General features: G+C 44.4%; 2 protein-coding genes across 2 annotated transcripts in view; both read right to left on the reverse strand.

The window, feature by feature from the left end:
- LOC138663745 (uncharacterized) overlaps positions 1 to 4,905 on the reverse strand; it is a 36,134-nt gene extending 31,229 nt beyond the window's left edge. The window contains exon 1 of the mRNA XM_069750074.1: positions 4,851 to 4,905. The gene's annotated coding sequence lies outside the window, so the exon portion shown is untranslated. The remainder of the gene's footprint in view (positions 1 to 4,850) is intronic.
- LOC138663748 (zinc finger protein 585A-like) overlaps positions 1 to 24,594 on the reverse strand; it is a 94,133-nt gene that overhangs the window by 32,946 nt on the left and 36,593 nt on the right. The window lies entirely within an intron of this gene.

Here is a 24,594-nt window from a genome sequence, read left to right on the forward strand (position 1 = left end):
CTCCATTATATGTGAGGTACACCAAGAAAGAGACAGAGCCTTCTCCAGTATATCTGAGGTACCCCAAGAGAGACAGAGCCTCCTCCAGTATATCTGAGGTACACCGAGAGACAGAGCCTCCTCCATTATATCTGAGGTACACCAAGAGAGATACAGAGCGTCCTCCATTATATCTGAGGTAAACCAAGAGAGATACAGAGCGGCCTCCATTATAGCTGAGGTAAACCAAGAGAGACAAAGCCTCCTCCATTATATCTGAGGTACACCGAGAGAAAAAACCTCCTCCATATTAAACTGAGGAACACCAAGAGAGACACAGCCTCCTCCATTTTATCTGAGTTGCACCAAGAAAGAGAAAGAGCCTCCTCAATTATATCTGAGGTACACCAAGAGAGACAGAGCCTCCTCCATATTAAACTGAGGTACACCAAGAGAGATACAGCGCCTTCTCCATTATATCTGAGGTACAGCAAGAGAGAGAACCTTCTCCATATTAAACTGAGGTACACCAAGAGAGACAGAGCCTCCTCCATTATATCTGAGGTACACCAAGAGAAAGAACCTCCTCCATATTAAACTGAGGTACACCAAGAGAGAGATAGAGCCCGCGCCATATCTGAGTAATACCAAGAGAGACAGAGCCTCCTCCATTTTATCTGAAGTACAAAGAGAGAGAGAGTCTCCTTAATTATATCTGAGGTGCACAAATATGTAGAACATCCTCTATTTTATGAGGTACACAGAGAGAGAGAGATATTTAGCCTTCTCCATTTTATCTGAGGTTCACCGAGAAAGAGAAAGCCTCCTCCATTTTATCTGAGGTACATCGAAAAAGAGAGCCTGTGGTCAGGGAGAGCAAAAACAAATGGCCACACACTCCTCCCATAGACCTGCCAAGGAAGGAACCCGTAAGAAAACAGCATACTGACAAATCCTAGTGACAACGCACACATGAATTGGGTGACAAACAGTGAAAAAATATAAAAATAAGTAATGAAGGTATTTCCAGTGAAATACTGGGAATTTAAAAATAACCTATCAAAAGGCCAGGAAAAGTGTGTGTGTGTGTCCACTAAGGGTATGAGCACGTTACGGATTTTGTTGCGGATCCGCAGGGCTTTTGGACGCACGGAATTGCACCAAATCCGCAATGTAGTGCACAACCAATGTTAATCTATGTGAATCCAGTGCACATGGTGTGCACATGCTGTGGAAAAATCCAAGTGGATTTGCAGAGTTTTATTTTCCGCAGCATGTCAATTCTTTTTGTGGATCTGCAGCGTTTCTGCACCCGTTGACTTCCATTGAGTCAGTCAAATCCGCAGTAAAACTGCAGGTGTAAAAAGATTTGTGGATCTGCTGTGGATGTGCGTGCGAAAAACTCTGCAGAAAAGCAGGAGGAAGAGGGTGTGGGCAGAGAATGTGTGTGTGGGCATAGACTGTGTGTGTGCGGAGATGTGTGTGTCTGTGTGTATCTGCGTGTGTGTGCGTGTCTGCGGGCGGGTGTGTGCACGGCTTTGTGTGGTGTCTGCGGGTGTGAGTGCGACTGTCTGTGTGTTCGGGGCTCTGCACGGCTGTGTGTGTCTGCAGGGGGGTGCGCGGATGTGTGTGTGCGGGTCTGTGTGTAGGCAGGAATCGTCCGATGGGACTCCTAGTCCAATCTATGTCTGCTGTCACATAGAACAGTGACAGCATTAGCCGATGATGGGATAGTAATCCTATCATTCGGCTACTGTGTTGAATATTGGAAAAAAAATTTTTACATATACACATACAGTACATACTTACCAAACAGCTAATCCCCGACGCCCTCGATCGCCTGCAAAAAAATAAAATAATAAACCAACACAAATACTCCCTGTTCCGATGTAGTCCATTTATTAACCAGTGTGCCATGACGATCTCCCGTGTAGAGCTGTCACATCAGGAGATGTGACCGCTCCACAGGGGCTCCAGTGTTACAGTGGCAGGAGGTATCCTCCTGCCTAGAGGTCACTGGAGTTTGTCCTGTCACTTGTGGCACTGCTGAGTGAGAGAATTCTCACACAGCTGTAGAGCTGTAGAGTGAGAGCATGAACTCTGATGAAATACACTGCGGAGTATTTTCTCCGGTCAGTGTATCATTGGAGGCCCCAGTAGAACGGTCACATCTCCTGCTGAGACAGCTCTACACGGGAGATCGCCGTGGGACAGTCGTCAGAATAGGGATTAATTGTGTTGGTTTAATCCTTTTTTTTTTTTTAGCAGGAGAACGAGGGCATCGCAGGAATTAGGCATATAATAAATATAGGAAACTATGTGGTGTTTTATTTCATTGAAAGACTTTATTCTGGCTGTGTCTTTATTTACCATATAACTATAGGATTAGTAATGGATAGGTGACTTATTGACACCTCTCCACTACTAAGCCGTGGGCTTGATGTCACCTTACAATACAAAGGTGACATCAACCCCACAACTATTACCCCACTTGCCGTTACAGGGCAAGTGGGAAGAGAGAGGCTAAGTGCTGGAATTGGCGCATCTTAGACATGTGCCATTTCTGGGGCGGCTGAGAGCTGGTGTTTGTAGCCGGGGCTATTAAGATCAGCCCTCAGCTGTTTGCATAGCCTTTTCTTGTTATTAATTATAGGGGAACACACGTCATTTTTTGAGGTGGGCTCCCCTATTTTAATAGCCAGTAAAGGCTAAGTACACAGCTGTGAGCTTATATTAATAGCCTGGGAAGCTTCATGTGTATTACCCCCTTCCCAAGCTATAAACATCGGCCCCCAGTCGCTGGCTTTCCCTCTCTGGTTTGCAAAATGTGCGGGAGCCCACAACATTTTTTTTAATGAAACAGATATTACGTTTAAGGCCGGGGTCACACTTGCGAGAAACTCGCCCGAGTCTCGCACCTCAATACCCAGCACTGCCGTAGGCACTCGGGACTGGAGTGTGCAGCTGTATGTATTTCTATGCAGCTGGATGCTCCAGTCCGAGTGCCAGTGGCAGTGCCGGGTATTGAGGTGCGAGACTCGTGCGAGTTTCTCACAATTGTTACCCCGCCCAAACGCAGATTTTGTGTGTGTGTTATTTAACTCTTTATGTACCATTTTATGCTTATTAACCCCTTTCTGACCTCGGACGGGATAGTACGTCCGAGGTCAGAAAGCCCCTCTTTGATGCGGGCTCCGGCGGTGAGCCCGCATCAAAAAAAAAAAAATGTGAAAAAAAATGTGAAAAAAATAAAAAAAATATAAAAAAAGTTTAAATCACCCCCCTTTTGCCCCAATCGAAATAAATCAATTAAAAAAAAATCAAACCTACACATATTTGGTATCACCGCGTTCAGAATCGCCCAATCTATCAATAAAAAAAGCATTAACCTGATCGCTAAACAGCGTAGCGAGAAAAAAATTAGAAACGCCAGAATTACGTTTTTTTGGTCGCCGCAACATTGCATTAAAATGTAACAACGGGCGATCAAAAGAACGTATCTGCACCAAAATGCTATCCTTAAAAACGCCAGCTCGGCACGCAAAAAATAAGCCCTCAACCGACCCCAGAGCATGAAAAATGGAGACGCTACGGGTATCGGAAAATGGTACAATTTTTTTTTTTTTAGCAAAGTTTGGAATTTTTTTTCACTACTTAGGTAAAACATAACCTAGTCATGTTTGGTGTCTTTGAACTCGTAATGACCTGGAGAATCATACTGGTAGGTCAGTTTTAGCATTCAGTGAACCTAGCCAAAAAACAAGTGTGGGACTGCACTTTTTTTGCAATTTCACTGCACTTGGAATTTTTTTCTTGTTTTCTAGGACACGACATGGTAAAACCAATGATGTCGTTCAAAAGTACAACTCGTCACACAAAAAATAAGCCCTCACATGGCCATATTGACGGAAAAATAAAAAAGTTATGGCTCTGGGAAGGAGGGGAGCGAAAAACGAACATGGAAAAACGAAAAATCCCAAGGTCATGAAGGGGCTTGGTATGATCTGTAGATCTATCTATCTATGTAAACATTATTCTTCAATGGAGTATGTAAATGAAGAGGTTGGGCAAGGAAACTACATCACAATTTTTTTTTGTTTAATAATATAGCTTTACTTAGCTTACAAAAGCGCATTAAATCCGCACGGATTTTCAACTGTGTTTTTTGCCAAGAGAGGAAGAATCCGTGCAGAAAATTCCACAGACAAATCTGCAACGTGTGCACATACCCTAAGTAAGAAAAGTGACGTGCGTATGCAAATGTGTCCAAACTCATGGGGTTCCCAATCCCATTGAATTAAAGGGACTCTGTCACCTGAATTTGGCGGGACTGGTTTTGGGTCATATGGGCGGAGTTTTTGGGTGTTTGATTCACCCTTTCCTTACCCGCTGGCTGCATGCTGGCTGCAACATTGGATTGAAGTTCATTCTCTGACCTCCATAGTACACGCCTGCGCAAAGCAATCTTGCCTTGTGCAGGCGTGTACTATGGAAGACAGAGAATGAACTTCAATCCAATATTGCAGCCAGCATGCAGCCAGCGGGTAAGGAAAGGGTGAATCAAACACCCAAAAACTCCACCCATATGACCCAAAACCAGTCCCGCCAAATTCAGGTGACAGGTTCCCTTTAAGGCACCACAGGGTCACCAGGCCTAATGGCGTCGATCCTAAGGGCCATGCTTTCCACTATATGACTATATAAACCACCCGGAATACTAACAAGCCCACCAAACCCAGTGTGCACATTGTACCAGTCTAATAGGGTGGTCCCTGGATATAGAGGGCCTTTTCAAAAGATACTACACTTGATCTTAGCCAAAAGGCCTAGAGGCAAAGGCCTGGGCCTAGTAGTAGGGGCTCTTCACCTACCTCCACCTGCAGAGCCGCACACCAGATACATGCTTGTTATGTGCGCACAGGACCTGTGATGAGGTCACAGGAGGGGAGGAGTCAGGGGTCACATGATCAGGGGCCTCACCTCAGTGTATGCAGGACTCTGCTGTGCTGGTTGTCATGGGGCTGGATGAGAGGAAGTTTATGTGTGGGGTGAAGAGGGGTTTACAGTGTGGATGTAACAGAGCCATAGGTGTACGGAGCGGAGCCATATGTACAAGGTGTACGGAGCGGAGCCGTGTGTGTACGGAGCGGAGCCGTGTGTGTACGAGGTGTACGGAGCAGAGCCGTGTGTGTACGAGGTGTACGGAGCAGAGCCGTGTGTGTACGAGGTGTACGGAGCAGAGCCGTGTGTGTACGAGGTGTACGGAGCAGAGCCGTGTGTGTACGAGGTGTACGGAGCAGAGCCGTGTGTGTACGAGGTGCACGGAGCAAAGCCACGTGTGTAAGGAGCGGAGTCGCAATTGTGCGAGGTGTACGGAGTGGAGCCGTGTGCATATGAGGTGTTCGGAGCGGAGCTGCGTGTGTACAAGGTGTACGGTGTGGAGCAGTGTATACGAGGTGTACAGAGCAGAGCCGCGTGTGTACGAAGTGTACGGAGCGGAGCTGTGTGTGTACGTAGTGGAGCCGTGTTTGTACGACATGTACAGAGCGGAGCCGTGTGTGTATAACCTCTACAGGATCTAAAATCCTTAAAGAACAATTTCTCCCAATTACAATTTTCTAAAAGTTTGTAAAGTTCCGTTATGAAATTACTGCATAAAAGTTTCAGTACTTTAAAACATTATTCTTTTTGCAAAACATTTTATGCCAATTTTCTGATATTTATTTAGAGGAAACTTAGCAGCAATTCAAATAACTGAAATCTGTCTAAACATTATTGCAAATTCTAAAGTTACAGAAATTGCTCTACAAAATGTGCTCCTCATTCAGTGATGACTCTTTTTTGCTTGTCTCTTGTACTCCTGCATAGGATCATCTCTTATCATTTCCAACAGTAATCTGCAAGCATTACCGGATTCCATTTTCCTTTATATCTTTTCTCCATAGCCACAATATCTTGGTGAAATCTCTCACCGGGATTGTCTCCCACTGCTCCACAGTTTAGTGTAACATAGTCTAGATACGAATGTAAGAAATGAATCTTTAATGACATGTTACAGCCAAGATCCTTATATGTTTGTATGAGATACTTGAATTCTTTTGCATTTTATCCATTGTTTTTACAAACTTCTTCATTAGACCCAACCTGATATGCAATGGAGATTACAAAATGTTATGTGGGTCAACAAGTGCTGGATGCAGGACATTATTACTCCATGGCTGAAGTGAATGTCAGAGAGGCCAGCCTCTTTTATCGTAGTGATAGTCTCTCGCACGACTATCCCACTCACACAGAAAGGAGCAGTAATTTGTGTATCCACCCTGGAGACCAAGTCACCACAGAGGGACCACAAATTGTTGGTCACAGTTCAGGCACCTCAACAGTGGTTTCATGTTGTCATAGGTTTCTTTCATGTAGATGTCATAACAACTGGAATTGAAGGTAGCGAATTGCCATTATGCAGCAAGACGGCTTTTAGGCTTGTTTTGGACGAATCGATGAAGAGCCTGCATTCCTCTGGATCATGACTTATCTTGAGAGCTTCCAATAAACTGTTGATGTTGTTACATGCCACAAAATCGCCCACCATGAAGAAGTGTTGGAGAAGTTCTTTATCACAGTTGAGGAACAAAGAAATCCGAACATTGCCCGCTAGGAGACTCCACTGTTGTAGCCTCTAAGGCTACTTTCACACATCAGTCTTTTGCCGTCAGGCATCATTCAGCGGCGGGATGGATTGCTGGATCCGGCGAAAATACTGGAAAAACTGATGCAATGGATCAGTTTTTCTGCCGGATCAGAGTAGCTGTTCTGGCCAATCGGGTGAGAGAGAGATTTGTGTTTTTTTTTTTAATTTGCCAAATTATATGTGTGCCGTCCATGTTTAACATGGAAAGCATGTGAGAAACTTTCATTTCCAGTATCCATACCGGAAAAACACAGATGGCACACTGACGGCACACTGATTAAAAATGCTGGTGACACCGATATCGGTGTAACACGTATGTGTTTTATATGGACATGTGAAGGGGGCCTAACAGTGTTGTTGGTGGAATACTTCAGGATTGGGGGCCCCACTTTAAATTTTGCCCAGGGCCCCATTTTGTCTAAAACCGGCCCTGGCTTTGGGGAGTGAGTATTCTTTTGCTGTATGTAGGGACAGTTAAGGTGACATGAAGATGTTGCACCTACTGCTATTCCATTAGGTGTAAATCCATGTAGAAATATACGGTTGTCAAGAGTATAATATCTGTTCATTTGACTTGGACCATAATGTTTAGCCATTTTCTTTTTAGCCTCATTTGCCTTCACCATATAATGTGTCCACTGTACTTTATCCACTAAATCAACTTTTTAAACATTCCAGACAGTAATATATGACCGGATCTACAGGGATTGGCTGTCTGCTGGTTTGTAACAGATGATACTCAAGGAGCTCTACAGGGATTGGCTGCCTGCTGGTTTGTAACAGATGATACACAAGGTGCTCTATAGGGATTGGCTGCCTGTTGGTTTGTAACAGATCATACACAAGGTGCTCAACAGGGATTGGTCTGGGATGAGTATCACACTAGGATGGGTGTGACTTCTGAATACTTCGTGAAATATAATGCCTACAATTTAGGTGCCTATCAGTGTTTTGGGCTCCATATTTTTGAATAGTAGAGCGTTGCCTTGATGTCCTATCATATTTCTCTTTTCTCCTCAGTATGGAGGGGGCATATGATGATGCCTAATATTAATGGTCAGAGCTAACCATGGGTGGGTGGCCATGATTGATGTTTGCATGAATAAACATGATCTTACTAACCACCTACATCTACATATCAACAGTCTTAAGCCTCTGTTTAGATACTATGAGATAAAGAAACCTATTGGTGACCTTGAATGGATGTATATTTGTATTTTTATTTATGTTTTAATGATATTGATGTTTTGTTTTTACTATTAAGTAAAGCTCTATGACAACGGAGGTTGGACTGATGAAAGGATTTATGGGGAGTGGTTTACAATTAACTCTCTATAAATAGGACCCCATCTACTTTGGTTGTCTATGCATATCTCTCTTTTTTGATGGCATGATAAAGGCACTGCATGGAAGGAATGTTGTTATTTTTCTTTACCACAAAAGTTACCAAAGGAATACATATGGTGCCCTGGTTCCTGGATTTATCTGGATTACAACATCAGACTGTCATGGCTTGACTCCTGGACTCAATCCGGTGACCTCCACCTGTGGGTCAGTTTCCCTCTCTGTTGGATCACAGCCTGTGTTATCTTTATCCAACTGCTGATAATGCTCTTGCCTTTGCTTTGCTGTGTTGCTGCTATACAGGTGTTTTCACTTTCTAGTTTTGGTTTGTCCTATCACATCTTTGAAAAGGCTATTTATACTCTCCTAGCACACTTAAGTGTTTGCTGGCTAGATTGCAAGTTAGATGGATGTTTGGAGTCCCAGCTTCCTAGTGAAGGATTTCTTGCTGAGGTTTTCTCTACTGCTTTTCCTGTGGTTTGTTTGCATGTTCCCCTTCTAAGCGCTTTTCCCATTTTGTTACATTATGAGTTTGGAGGGTTTTTCACGTATAGTAACATAGTAACATAGTTAGTAAGGCCGAAAAAAGACATTTGTCCATCCAGTTCAGCCTATATTCCATCATAATAAATCCCCAGATCTACGTCCTTCTACAGAACCTAATAATTGTATGATACAATATTGTTCTGCTCCAGGAAGACATCCAGGCCTCTCTTGAACCCCTCGACTGAGTTCGCCATCACCACCTCCTCAGGCAAGCAATTCCAGATTCTCACTGACCTAACAGTAAAGAATCCTCTTCTATGTTGGTGGAAAAACCTTCTCTCCTCCAGACGCAAAGAATGCCCCCTTGTGCCCGTCACCTTCCTTGGTATAAACAGATCCTCAGCGAGATATTTGTATTGTCCCCTTATATACTTATACATGGTTATTAGATCGCCCCTCAGTCGTCTTTTTTCTAGACTAAATAATCCAAATTTCGCTAATCTATCTGGGTATTGTAGTTCTCCCATCCCCTTTATTAATTTTGTTGCCCTCCTTTGTACTCTCTCTAGTTCCATTATATCCTTCATGAGCACCGGTGCCCAAAACTGGACACAGTACTCCATGTGCGGTCTAACTAGGGATTTGTACAGAGGCAGTATAATGCTCTCATCATGTGTATCCAGACCTCTTTTAATGCACCCCATGATCCTGTTTGCCTTGGCAGCTGCTGCCTGGCACTGGCTGCTCCAGGTAAGTTTATCATTAACTAGGATCCCCAAGTCCTTCTCCCTGTCAGATTTACCCAGTGGTTTCCCATTCAGTGTGTAATGGTGATATTGATTCCTTCTTCCCATGTGTATAACCTTACATTTATCATTGTTAAACCTCATCTGCCACCTTTCAGCCCAAGTTTCCAACTTATCCAGATCCATCTGTAGCAGAATACTATCTTCTCTTGTATTAACTGCTTTACATAGTTTTGTATCATCTGCAAATATCGATATTTTACTGTGTAAACCTTCTACCAGATCATTAATGAATATGTTGAAGAGAACAGGTCCCAATACTGACCCCTGCGGTACCCCACTGGTCACAGCGACCCAGTTAGAGACTATACCATTTATAACCACCCTCTGCTTTCTATCACTAAGCCAGTTACTAACCCATTTACACACATTTTCCCCCAGACCAAGCATTCTCATTTTGTGTACCAACCTCTTGTGCGGCACGGTATCAAACGCTTTGGAAAAATCGAGATATACCACGTCCAATGACTCACCGTGGTCCAGCCTATAGCTTACCTCTTCATAAAAACTGATTAGATTGGTTTGACAGGAGCGATTTCTCATAAACCCATGCTGATATGGAGTTAAACAGTTATTCTCATTGAGATAATCCAGAATAACATCCCTCAGAAACCCTTCAAATATTTTACCAACAATAGAGGTTAGACTTACTGGCCTATAATTTCCAGGTTCACTTTTGGAGCCCTTTTTGAATATTGGCACCACATTTGCTATGCGCCAGTCCTGCGGAACAGATCCTGTCGCTATAGAGTCCCTAAAAATAAGAAATAATGGTTTATCTATTACATTACTTAGTTCTCTTAGTACTCGTGGGTGTATGCCATCCGGACCCGGAGATTTATCTATTTTGATCTTATTTAGCCGGTTTCGCACCTCTTCTTGGGTTAGATTGGTGACCCTTAATATAGGGTTTTCATTGTTTCTTGGGATTTCACCTAGCATTTCATTTTCCACCGTGAATACCGTGGAGAAGAAGGTGTTTAATATGTTAGCTTTTTCCTCGTCATCTACAACCATTCTTTCCTCACTATTTTTTAAGGGGCCTACATTTTCAGTTTTTATTCTTTTACTATTGATATAGTTGAAGAACAGCTTGGGATTAGTTTTACTCTCCTTAGCAATGTGCTTCTCTGTTTCCTTTTTGGCAGCTTTAATTAGTTTTTTAGATAAAGTATTTTTCTCCCTATAGTTTTTTAGAGCTTCAATGGTGCCATCCTGCTTTAGTAGTGCAGTAGTATACTGAAGTTCTTTTAGGCTATATTCACACTTAGCGGTTTTTACCGCGGAACCGCCGCGATTTTGATGCTGCGGGTCCGCAGCAGTTTCCATAGCGTTTACAGTAACATGTAAACCCTATGGAAACCGCAAACCGCTGTGCACATGCTGTGGGAAAAACCGTGCGGGAACGCAGCGGTTTACAACCCGCAGCATGTCACTTCTTTGTGCAGAATCGCTGCGATTCTGCACCCATAGGAATACATTGAACCGCTTACTTCCCGCATGGGGCTGTGCCAGAGGTTGCGGGAAGTAAGCGGATAATGTGCGGGTGGTACCCGGGGTGGAGGAGAGGAGACTCTCCTCCAGGCCCTGGGAACCATATTTGGGGTTAAAAAATAAAAAATCTGGTTATACTCACCCTCTGATGTCCGGAGCTCCTGGGCGCTGCACGCGGCTGTCCGGTCAGAGTTGCTGTGCGACCAGGACCTGCGGTGACGTCGCGGTCACATGACCGTGACGTCACGAAGGGTCCTTCTCCCACAGCATCTTAGGAACCGGACCGCCGGGTGCAGCGCCCAGGAGATCCGGACATCAGAGGGTGAGTATAACCAATTTTTATTATTTTTAACATTACTATTGATGCTGCATATTGCTGCATATGCAGCATCAATAGTATAGGCGGAAACCCGCAGCGGAAAACGCGGAACAAACCGCGATAAATCTGCAGGGAGAACCGCAGTTGTTTTGCCCTGCAGATTTATCAAATCCGCTGCGGGAGAACCCGCAGGGACCCGACGCAAGGTGTGAACATAGCCTTAGAGTTCATTTCTTTTTCTTCCGTCTTTCATGTATGACTGTGAACTAGTGATGAACGAGCATACTCGGTAATGCTCGGTGCTCGCCCGAGCATCACTGTACTCGTGGTGCTCTGTGAGTGTCAAGCATTTCTGGGGTTGTTCGGCAGAAGTTTGGGTCCATGCCCTGCATGTTTGGCGCTCTTTAGAGACCCAATCAACATGCAGGGATTGTGTGCTACACACCGTATTGCCGCAGCCATGTTGGTTGTGACATTACAGTGATTGGCTGGCTACAGTATCTGTGTGCTAAAGATTATGGCATTTCAGGCTTCCATTCAACTGTTTTTGCTGTGTCTTACCCTAGTTTTTGACACTATTTTCCTGTAAAAAATAAAAATACAGGCCAGATATTTGAATCCGGGCTATCTCCGTCAGGTTTTGGCATTTGAGGCCTCCATTCAACTGTTTTTGCTGTGTGTTACTCCAATTATTAACACTATTTTGCTGTAAAAAAAAAATACAGGCCACATATTTGACAGCGTATTATCTCCGTCACACGCCTCATCTATTTGTAGGCTACAAATTGTGGCATTTGAGGTCTCCATTGAACTGTTTTTGCGGTGTCACCCACATCCTCTCGCTCAGCCTTCCTGTCACTATTGCTAGGGAACTGCAGCAGCACACCACTATTGAACCCAGAGCAGTGTCAGAAGGTTGTTGGTTGGATAGCGGATAATGCTTCCAGTCACTTTGCCGCCACCACCACCACCCTGTCTTTCACACGGTCAAGTCTGAGAAGCCGTGAGTGTGGACCACATATTCCTTACCCTGATCCTCCTTCCTCCCACAATGTCTAATGCCCAGAGAAAACTGATCCCACACTTAGACACTCCGAAGAGCTGTTCACTTTTCCATTTATAGATTCGGGCCTCTCACCCAGTCCACTTGAAGCGGAGCAACAGGAGATGGGATGTAGCGATGCCCAAATATTTGAGCAGCCATGGTCACACAAAGGTGATGGTGGGAAAGTGTCACGAGAGGTGGACGATGATGAGACATAATTGCCAGAAAGTCAGGAGGAGGACCAGGGTGCGAAAGTGGATGATGATATAGTAAGTGACCCAACCTGGCAAGAGGACACGCAAAGAGAGGACAGCAGCACACAGGGGGAGGTAGATGTAACATAGTAACATAGTTAGTAAGGCCGAAAAAAGACATTTGTCCATCCAGTTCAGCCTATATTCCATCATAATAAATACCCAGATCTACGTCCTTCTACAGAACCTAATAATTGTATGATACAATATTGTTCTGCTCCAGGAAGACATCCAGGCCTCTCTTGAACCCCTCGACTGAGTTCGCCATCACCACCTCCTCAGGCAAGCAATTCCAGATTCTCACTGCCCTAACAGTAAAGAATCCTCTTCTATGTTGGTGGAAAAACCTTCTCTCCTCCAGACGCAAAGAATGCCCCCTTGTGCCCGTCACCTTCCTTGGTATAAACAGATCCTCAGCGAGATATTTGTATTGTCCCCTTATATACTTATACATGGTTATTAGATCGCCCCTCAGTCGTCTTTTTTCTAGACTAAATAATCCTAATTTCGCTAATCTATCTGGGTATTGTAGTTCTCCCATCCCCTTTAATTTTGTTGCCCTCCTTTGTACTCTCTCTAGTTCCATTATATCCTTCCTGAGCACCGGTGCCCAAAACTGGACACAGTACTCCATGTGCGGTCTAACTAGGGAATGTAGCACCCCAAAAGGCAGGAAGAATCAGTGTGGTGGCCTCAAACAGAAGATGGGCAACCATTACCCGTAACACCAACCCCACGGAAGTTGGCAGTACAACTGTTTGGTCTTCCCGAGTCTGGTTGCTTTTTAAGGATTCTGCCGATAACCCCAAACAGGCCATTTGCTCCACCTGCCATGCCCGCATCACCAGGGGTAGCAAAACTACCAGCCTGACCACCACCAGCATGATCAGGCACATGGCAGCAAAGCACCCGACTTTGTGGGCCGAACCCCAGAGTCCAGAAATAGTGTCTGCAGGTGACAGCACTGCTTTTTCCACTGTTGCACGTGCAAGCCAATCCCCTGTACATGGTGCATGGGAAGATGCATCCTGCCCAGCACCTGTCGTTGCACACACTCAACTAGCACCATCATAAAGCATGTCCACGTCCTTGTCCCAGCGCAGCGTTCAGTTCTCCATACCCCAGGCTTGGCACGCAAGCGCAAATATGCTGCCAACGCCCCACAGGCCACACTACTAAATTCACACAGTTCTCATCTGCTTGCGCTCGAAATGTTGCCTTTTAGGCTCATGGAGACGAAAGCTTTCCGCAACCTGATGGTGGCAGTCGCCACAAGGTACTCGGTCCACAGCCACCACTATTTCTTCCGGTTTGCCATCGCCAATTTACACAAGCACATGTCCAATAACATTAGCCGCGCCCTCAACAATGCTGTTACTGGAAAAGTACACTTAACCACAAACACGTGGACAAGTGATTCTGGGCAGGGATGGTACATCTCGCTGACAGCACACTGGGTTAACATAGTGGAAGCTGGGACCCAGTCAGACCTTGGGATGGAACACGCCGACACCGGGGATTGTGGGCCCTACGTCAATCAGGGTTGCCCCCGCAGTGTACAGCTCCTGCACCTACTCCTCTTCACCCTCCATCTCCAAAATGACCAAATCAGTCACAAGCTGGAATCACTGCAGCACTGCCTCAGCCAAGCGGCAACAGGCCGTGCTGAAGGTAATATGCTTAGGTGACAAACCGCACAATGCTGAAGAGTTGTGGACAGCTCTGAAAGAGCAGGCAGATCTGTGGCTGACACCGCTGAACCAAAAGGCAGGCATAGTAGTGTGGGACAATGGCCGTAATCTGGTGGCGGGCCTGAGGCAAGGCGAGCTCACACACGTACTATGCCTTCACCATGTGCTTAACCTCGTTGTTCAATGGTTCCTCAAAAGCTACCTGGAGCTGCCGGATCTGCTTGTCAAGGTACGCTGCCTGTGTGCCCATTTCAGAAAGTAAGCTACAGCTTCCGCAGCCCTTGCCGTGCTTTAGCAGCGTTAGCAGCTTCTGACTCACCGACTGTTGTGTGATGTCCCCACGCTTTGGAACGCTATACTGCAGATGTTAGAAAGGATTTGTGAGCAAAAGAGGGCAGTTGTTGACTATCAGCATAAAAAAGGCCATCGGTATTCAGTTCAGACTCCACACATAAGACCTCAGGAGTTGACATGAATGTCAGACATATGTACTATCCTCCAAAACTTTGAGGACTCCACCAAGAGGGTGAGTGACGATGACGCCATAATTAGCATCACCATCCCACTTCTCCTGAAACACTCTCTGCTCACTATCAAAGAAAATGCATTGCAGGTGGAGATTGATGAGGAGCAAGCAACCATACAGGGTGACTACACACAGTCCAGCCTCATCTCATCCCAACGTGGATTGGGTGACAATAAGGAAGAGGAGGAACAGGAACTACTTTCATACACTAAAGACGGTACTACAAGCACAACTCTCATACCGTCTGTTCAGTGTGGATGGCCTGAGGACAGGGAGGAGGAAGACTGCATGGTTAGTCCTCTTGGTGAGGACACAGAAGTCTTGCCTGTTAGCAGCATGGCTGAGTTTATATTACGCTGCCTTTCCCGTGACCCTCGTGTTCTCAAAATTTTGGGCGACAACCATTACTGGTTGGTGACACTTCTAGACCCACGCTACAAAGAGGACTTTCTATCTCTTATTCCAGAGACAGATGGGTGTACTAAAATGGTGCAGTACCAGAGGGCCCTTGTTGCGGAATTCTTAAAAAATTCCCATCTGAAAACGCTGATGGCAGAGGTCACAGTTCATTGGACAACCAAGGAGTACAGGCCAGAGAGACAACTCTAATCCAGCAGAGGCAGGGAAAGACTGAGAAAGTTCTGGGAGAGTTTTCTCAGACTCTCCCATTGCACAGGCCCTGAGGCGCGGGGTACACTCACAAGGAGTGCAAAGTTTTGGAAGATGCTGAGGGAGTACCTTTCTGACCGTACTGTCATCCTCTGTGATTCCTCTGTGCCTTATAATTATTGGATATCCAAGCTGGACACATGGCATGAACTGGCTCTATACGCCTTGGAGGTCCTGGCCTGCCCTGCCGCTAGCGTTTTGTCAGAGGGGGTATTTAGTGCCGCTGAAGGAACAATAACTGATAAGCGCATCCGCCTGTCAACTGAAAATGCAGACAGGCGGACTCTTATAAAAATTAACAAGGGCTGGATTGGGCCAGATTTCTGTACACCACCGAATGATAGCAGCATTTGAAAAACGCTTTAAAAACGCTACCTGTCAGAGCCTTGTCCGTATTATACTGACAGACTGTCCTCATTTCCCATAATACATTGCGCTATCTTCAGCTAGTGTCCATGAAATGCCCAACCCCCCTCCTGTGCCCATTAAGAAGGCACATAGCGGTGATGCCCAGCCCCTCTGTTATGTGAGTAGCTACAGGCTGTAGCATGGATGTGGTTCAGCTACTGAGAGACCCCCTACTTCCTGCAGTCAGACTCAGAGGTTGTGTTACTACAGCTCTGGCAAAAATTAAGAAACCACCACATCAAGACCTTGTCATGGGCTGCCCAATCTCCAGACCTGAACCCATTGAAAACCTCTGGAATGTAATCACTGAGATAGTCACAAGCCATCAAACAAAGAAGCACTGCTTACATTTTTGCGCCAGAAGCAGTGTGAAAGACTGCTGGAAAGCATGCCAAGACGCATGAAAGCTGATTAAAAATCTGCAAAATATTGATTTCTGAACTCTTCCTGAGTTAAACATTAGTATTGTTGTTTCTAAATGATTATGAACTTGCTTTCTTTGCATTATTTGAGGTCTGAAAGCACTGGGTTTTTTTTGTTTGTTTTTTTAAATGTTGACCATTTTTCTTTGTCAGAAAAAAAAAATACAAAAATTATTGCTTGGAAATTTGGAGACATGTCAGAAGTTATAGACTAAAATAAAAATTTAAATTTTACTAAAAAAAATACCTATGAAGAGAAAAATCAGACAAACTGGACATTTTGCAGTGGTCTCTTAATTTTTGCCAGAGCTGTAGATGCTGAGACTAAGGCCGGAATCACACACAACATATAAAAATATGGTCCGTTTTCGATGGCCGAGATGCGCAGAAAATGTCCTGAACAGTGATCCGTATTCAATGCGAGGATGCGATTTTTTTCTCCAAAAATTATCTGTGTGTCATCCATATGGCATCTGTACGAAATCTCGCCGGCTTGCAAAATGGACATAGAATGGATCCATGGCCTCAAATATTCGTAAAAACATATATACAGTCCATATATATATATATATATATATATATATATATATATATATATATATATATATATGTCAGTGAGACACATATGTATACATATATTTATATTTATTACAGCGCTAGGTAGCAGAAAATCCGGTAATTCAATTGCCGGCTTTTGCTATCTCCTTCCCAAACACGACATGATATGAGACATGGTTTACATACAGTAAACCATTTCATATCCCTTATTTTTTTACATATTCCTCACTACTAATGTTAGAAGTGTCTGTGTGCAAAATTTGGGGGCTCTAGCTGTTAAAATAAAGGGTTAAAACACGGAAAAAATTAGCGTGGGCTCCAGCGCAATTTTCTCCGCCAGAGTGGGAAAGCCAGTGACTGAGGGCAGATATTAATAGCCTAGATAGGGACCATGGTTATTGCCTCCCCCCCTAAAAACATCTGCCCCCAGCCACCCCAGAAAAGGCACATCTGTAAAATGTGCCTATTCTGGCACTTAGCCTCTCTTCCCACACCCCTGTAGCGGTGGGATATTGGGTAATAAAGGGTTAATGTCACCTTGCCATTGTAAGGTGACATTAAGCCTGGTTAATAATGGAGAGGTGTCAATAAGGCACCTATCCATTATTAATCCTATGTTCATAAAGGGTTAAAAAACCACACACACATTAGGAAAAAAGTATTTTAATGAAATAAAGACGCATGGTGTTGTAATAGTTTTTTAAACGCTCAATCCAATTGAAGACCCTTGTCACCTGAAACAAAGTTAAAATAAAAAACAACAATATCCCATACCTCTCCAGCGTTACAGTCAAGTTCCACGCTGTAAATCCATCAGAAGGGGTTAAATATTTTTACAAGCAGGAGCCTGCTAATGCAGCTGTGCTCCTGCCTGTAAAAAGTGGGGAATGAATGGAAAGCAGGGGAACGTAGCATTGTAGACTTGCGGTGCTGCGCCCCCTGCTGGCATAAACTCATATGAACTCGAGCATGGGAATTTTTCAGAATATTTTCTCACGCTCGAGTCTAGTGTGACTCCGGCCTAAGGTCCATACTGGTTGCAAACTAGATGACCAGATGCCTGATTAGACATGTGTCTTTTCTCTACCATTGTTATATAATTTTTGTTGCTGCTTTTTGTCATTCATATTTTGAATCTGAACAATAAACTTATTTTTTCCCGAATACTAAGAGTGCTGGCTTCTACGTGGATCCACCCATATTACTATTGAGGGCTTTTTGCCATGCACCAGACAGGTGAGCTGATTGCCTCTTTTTTTGGTTACTACAGAGACAGATTTTGCCTAATGAGGGGTAGTGAAAAGTAAAGTCAGAAGAAGTGCGAGCCTTTTGAGCGGAAACTTTAAGGCATTTTTCAAGGCATAAGACATCGAAATTTTGAATCAAACTAAATTGAAGAATTATAGTACTTTTCAACATATTATCTATTAAATAAACTTAAGTTCCATTGTAATTCCTTTACGGTTCAGATGTGATCTCTGGTATAGCGCCCAAAGTCCTTTGATAAGCATGGTGGCTCAGTGGTTAGCATTACAGAGCTGGGGCCCCGGGTTCAAATCTCACCAAGAACAACATCTGCAAAGAGTTTACATGTTCTCCTGTGTTTGCGTGGGTTTCCTCCCACACTCCAAAGACATACTGATAGGGAATCTAGATTGTGAGCCCCAATGGGGAGTTTGTGTGTGTGTATGTGTGTTTGTTTAAGTGGTGAAAAAAAATTCAGATGTACTGTATATACTCAAGTATAAGCCGAGAATTTCAGCCCATTTTTTTAGGCTGAAATTGCCCCTCTCGGCTTATACTCGAGTCATACCCAGGGGTCGGCAGGGGAGGTGGAGTGGTCTAAGCATACTCACCTGTTCCTGGCGCGGTCCCTGGTTCCCCGGCAGCTTCTTCCTGTAGTGAGCGGTCACATGGTACTGCTAATTACAGTAATGAATATGGACACGACTCCACTCCCATAGGGGTGGAGCCGCATATTCATTACTGTAATGAGTGGTACCATGTGACCGCTCACTACAGGATGAAGCTGCCGGCACCAGGGACGCAGGGACACCGCGCCAGGAGCAGATGAGTATAAGCAGTGCGCTATATTCACCTGCTCCCCATTCCGTCGCCAGCCGCCGCTGCGTCTTCTGCATCCTCTGCACTGACGCTCAGTTCAGAGAGCGCGGTGACGGGATTAGTGTCTGCCGCCCTCTGCCTGAGCAGTCAGTGCAGTGGACAGGGAACATAGTGCCAGTGGAACGCGGAGCAGGTGAATATAGAAAGTGTCGGGGGCCTGAGAGACGAGAGGTATGTGATTTTTTTTTTTTATCACCACAACAGCATATGGGGCAAATGACTGTATGGAGCATCTTATGGGGCATAATCAGCATTTATGGAGCATTACATGGGGCAAATGACTGTATGGAGCATCTTATGGGGCCATAATCAGCATTTGTGCAGCATTACATGGGGCAAATGTCTGTATGGAGCATCTTATGGGGTCATAATCAGCATTTATGGAGCATTACATGGGGCAAGTATCTCTATGGAGCATCTTATGTGGCCATAATCAGCATTTATGGAGCATTATATGGGGCAAATGTCTGTATGGAGCATCTTATGGGGCCATAATCAGCATTTGTGCAGCATTATATAGGGCGTATTTTGTATGGAGCATCTTATGGGGCTATAATCCGCATTTGTGCAGCATTATATGGGGCATATTTTATAATGGAGCATCTAATGGGGCCCATCATGAACTGTATGGAGCATTATATGGGGCTCCTGATTCAATATGAATATTCAAAAACACTTAAACTACTGATGTCTCAATTAATTTTACTTTTATTGGTATCTATTTTTATTTTTGACATTTACTGGTAGCTGCTGCATTTTCCACCCTAGGCTTATACGAGTCATTAAGTTTTCCCAGTTTTTTGTGGCAAAATTAGGGAGTGTCGGCTTATACTCGAATATATGCGGTATGTAAAAAAATTATTTTGCTTTTATCACTTTTGTCCAAGACCCGTAACATTCTCATTTTTCGGGAGGGCTTTGTGTGATGGCTTATTTTTTTTTTATACCTGAGCTGAGGTTTTTATTGATACCATTTTGGGGTAGATTTAATGTTTTGATCTTCTCTTATTGCATTTTACTACAGTGTTTCAGCAGCAAAGAAATAATGTAATTCTGTCCGTTTGATTTGTTTTCTCATTACGCCGGTCACTGCTCGGATTTTTTTTTTATTTTGATAAAACTCCATCTAGTTTATATATTGCAGTTCTAGCTCTGTCATTTCAATTGTTATCAGCTCAAGACAGTCATGATAATCATCCGGGTGAGAAAAGGGATAAAAAAAAATGTGTGTGTTATTTGATACCTTGTTTCCTCTCCCCATTCACCACTCACCGCTCTTCCTCTTCTTCGGCTTTCTCATATCTCTCCCATAACTATTTTACGTTCATATCTGTCTTTTGTTTTTATACAACAGCAACATCGTAGCTTGGTGCAGATTTGAACATATTTTAAAGGCAATGTCAGAGGGAATTCGGAGAGCACCATCACACCTGGTGAGTCTGGCAGCAGAGACATGTTTTGTTTGTGTTTGGGTCAGCATTTCAGTGACAATGTGACTTTTGAATTATAAATAGTGATGAGTGAACATGATCGGATGAGGGGTTAGAGCATGCTCAGGTGCTAATAGAGTATCTTCTCAGTGCTCAAACACTATGTTAGAGTCGCTGCGGCTGCATGTCTCTCACAGCTGTTCGACAGCCGCAACACATGAAGGGACTGCCTCATTGTTAGGCAATACCTGCATATGTTGCAGCTGTCAAACAGTCGTGGCAACTAGAACATAATAATCGAGCATGCGGAAGATATTCAGTTAGCACCCGAGCATGCTCGAATAATGGCTTATCCGGGCACGTTCTCATCACTAATAAATAGGTGATCGAGTATCATGTCTGTGTATTGCCACTGCTTGCATGGAGAAAGAATACCTCTCATTATTGGATCTAAGTCTAACATCCAGGCCAGTGCCTGTCTCCTGTTTCCACTTAGGTCGCTTGGAGGTACCCTTATTGCGTGCGATGTGGAGTGGCTGTGCTGTTTATTTAATTGACCTGTTGGTGCTGCTCAGTCAGGCAGCTATGGGGTCAATTCCTGACCCTTCTTTGTCTTCTGATTTTGTGCCTGACTGCCCACCTCATTCTGACCTGATTGCATTGACTTCTCTTGCTTCTGGTTCGCTTCTCTAGCCAGCAGCTGTTCTAATGAAACAATCCTTTGTACCCTGTTGTAACAACCGATCCCTGTAAATGGGTCACAAGCTGAAGACTGTTTTTTTTTTTGGAGTAGTTAGTGCCAAGTAGGTCCAAGGTAGCATTTTTCAGCCATTTTTACAGACATGGCTTTAATGAGTTACAATTTCCTCCCATGGAGTTGGGTAAGAATTCTCTGCGAGGAGTGTTAGGGGTCGAGTTCCTGCCTCTGCACAGGGGGAATCTCGGGCCATCTCCGCTGCGGTCTCACATTCTTCTCCTGCCACAGTGGAGCCTGCTCAGCGGAGACGTCGATCCCAGCGCCTCGCTCAGTCTGACTCTGTGCTAAGAGTTACTGCTGCATTTCCTGCTTCTGCCATTGAAGTCAGTGCTGGGCAGCGGCGAGCGGACGCTTCTGGAGCTAAGTCCTGCTTTTCACATTCTGAGCATGCCCAGAGTAAGATCTCTCAGTGGAGATCGGGGGTCACATGATCAGATACTGCAGCTAAGGTCCTTGTAGGTGCTAGGACTAAATCCTGCTTTGCACTCTGAGCATGCCCAGGGCAAGATCTCTCAGTGGAGATCTAGGGTCACATGCTCAGGTACTGCAGCACTCCATTGGTCCTTCTTTGAAAGGTCCTAGACGTGCTGCAGCTATTTAAGGCTTGCATGGCCGCACGGCCATGCGCTAGTATCAACTCTAATATGTGCTTTGCGCCAGTATGGTTATGCATGTATGTGTTCAGGGACCCGGCTGAAATAAGCCCCTAGAATGCTGGCACCTCCGGCGAGGAGATTGTGTGAACGTGATTCAGGGACCCGGCTGAAATAAGCCCCTAGAATACCGGCACCTCCGGTGAGGAGATTGCGTGTGTGCATAACCACTGACTGCTATCAGTTCGGCAGTAAGCTTGTGCTCCTGTGAGGCTAACAGGGCGCAGTGCTTTCCTCTCGCGGCTGCTCTGTGAGGTAACAGAGCTGGTCTATACCGCCAAACAGTGCCGCCATTCACTAGCAGCAGGTTCCTCCTGCACGGTGGACCCCGGGCTGCGAACACACCATTTATAATAAACATCTAGTTCTACTCGGTGCGTTCCGCTAGCCCTAACAAGGAGTTTGTTGTATTCTCGCAGAATTTAAAGCTGGTTGCAGGTTGATTGTGTCTGCTCTCACACTGGTGATAACAGAAACATTAAAATAGCAATTAAAGTTTGTTCTAAATCAAATCAATAATTTATTTCAATAAAACACAGTGCCTTGCGAAAGTATTCGGCTCCTTGGAACTTTTCAACCTTTTTCCATATATCATGCTTCAAACATAAAGATACCAAATGTAAAGTTTTGGTGAAGAATCAACAACAAGTGGAACACAATTGTGAAGTTGAACGAAATTTATTGGTTATTTTAAATTTTTGTGGAAATTCAAAAACTGAAAAGTGGGGCGTGCAATATTATTTGGCCCCTTTACTTTCAGTGCAGCAAACTCACTCCAGAAATTCATTGTGGATCTCTGAATGATCCAATGTTGTTCTAAATGCCTAATGATGATAAATATAATCCACCTGTGTGTAATCGAGTCTCCGTATAAATGCACCTGCTCTGTGATAGTCTCAGTGTCTTATTTGAAGCACAGAGAGCATCATGAAGACGAAGGAACACATCAGGCAGGTCCATGATACCGTTGTGGAGAAGTTTAAAACCAGATTTGGATACAAAATGATTTCCAAAACTTTAAACATCCCAAAGAACACTGTGCAAGCGGTCATATTGAGATGGAAGGAGTATCATACCTGTTGTGAATTCTGCTCTTGGGTTCCCTCCAGTGGTTGTAGGTGGGAATGCAGTTGTCTCTGAGTCGCAGTCCTGGCCAGGAGTATTGGATGATTACAATTCTGACTGGGATATTTAGGTGTGCAGGATCCTTTAGCCCTTGCCAGCTGTCAATGTTCCTTGTGAAGTGTTGGATCACTTTCTGGCTTCTCCTGCTTGCTGCCAAATTCAGCAAAGATAAGTGTTTGGTTTTTGTATCTGTGGCACACTGCTGTGTGCTTGTTTCAGTTTAATTCCTGCTCTGATTGTAGGATTCACTGGAGTTGCAGATTTACACTCCTACATCTTTAGTTAGATGTAGGAAGTTTTTGTATATTCTGCTGTGGATGTTTTTGAAGGGTTTTAATACTGACCGCACAGAACTCTGTCCTATCCTGTCCTATCTAGCTAGAGTGGCCTCCTGTGCTAAATCCTGTTTTTCTGCCTGTGTATGTTTTTTTCCTCTCCGACAATATTTGTGGGGGGCTGTCTATCCTTTGGGGATTTTCTCTGAGGCAAGATAGTATTCCTATTTCCATCTTTAGGGGTATTTAGTCCTCCGGCTGTGACGAGGTGTCTAGGTGTGTTAGGTACACTCCACGGCTACTTCTAGTTGCGGTGTTAAGTTCAGGATTGCGGTCAGTATAGTGGCCACCTTCTCCAGTGAAAGTTCTCATGCAGCTCCAAGGTCACCGGATCATAACAGTACAACTGGCCCACAATGAGTTAAATGCATCTCAGAAGAAGGGAAGGAAGCTATTGAGCCATTTTTTTCTCCAGTCTGTTCTGTGTTCTGTACCCTCTTAATATCTGGGTGGCTGAGGAGCCTGGTGCAAGCATGAATGTTCAGGAATTAGCTTCTCGTGTAGACCAGCTTGCTGCTAGCGTGCAAGGTATTTCTGATTATATTGTTCAGACTCCTGCTTTAGAACCAAAGATTCCTACTCCTGATTTGTTTTCTGGTGACAGGTTTAAATATTTGAGTTTCAAAAACAACTGTAAACTGTTTTTTGCCCTGATACCTCGATCCTCTGGTGATTCCATTCAGCAGGTAAAAATCGTAATCTCCCTGCTGCGTGGCGACCCGCAGGATTGGGCGTTTTCCCTGGAATCTGGGAATTCGGCTTTGCTTAATATTGACTCCTTTTTTCAGGCTTTAGGACTATTATATGATGAACCTAATTCTGTGGATCAAGCTGAGAAGACCTTGTTGGCCCTGTCTCAGGGTCAAGAGGCCGGCAGAATTGTATTGTCAGAAATTCAGAAAATGGTCTGTGTTGACTAAATGGAATAATGATGCTTTGGCGGCAATTTTCAGAAGGGGGCTTTCTGAATCCGTTAAAGATGTTATGGTGGGGTTTCCCATGCCTTCCGGTCTGAGTGATTCTATGTCTCTGGCCATTCAGATTGACCGACGCCTGCAGGAGTGCAGAACTGTGCGCGCTGTGGCGTTATCCTCAGAGCAAATTTCTGAGCCTATGCAATGTGATAGAATTCTGTCTAGAACGGAACGACAAGGTTTCAGACGTCAAAATAGGTTGTGTTATTATTGTGGCGACGCTTCTCATGTCATTTCTGTCTGCCCTAAGCGGACAAAGAGGATCGCCAGTTCAATTACCATCAGTACTGTACAACCTAAATTTTTGTTATCTGTGTCCTTGATCTGCTCATTGTCCTCATTTTCTGTCATGGCGTTTGTGGATTCAGGCGCCGCCTTGAATTTAATGGATTTTGAGTTTGCCAAGCATTGTGGTTTTCCCTTGCAGCCTTTGCAGAACCCTATTCCTTTAAGGGGCATTGATGCTACACCCTTGGCTAAAAATAAGCCCCAGTTTTGGACACAGGT

Source organism: Ranitomeya imitator, chromosome 2 (assembly GCF_032444005.1).
Source record: "Ranitomeya imitator isolate aRanImi1 chromosome 2, aRanImi1.pri, whole genome shotgun sequence".
NCBI lineage: Eukaryota > Metazoa > Chordata > Amphibia > Anura > Dendrobatidae > Ranitomeya > Ranitomeya imitator.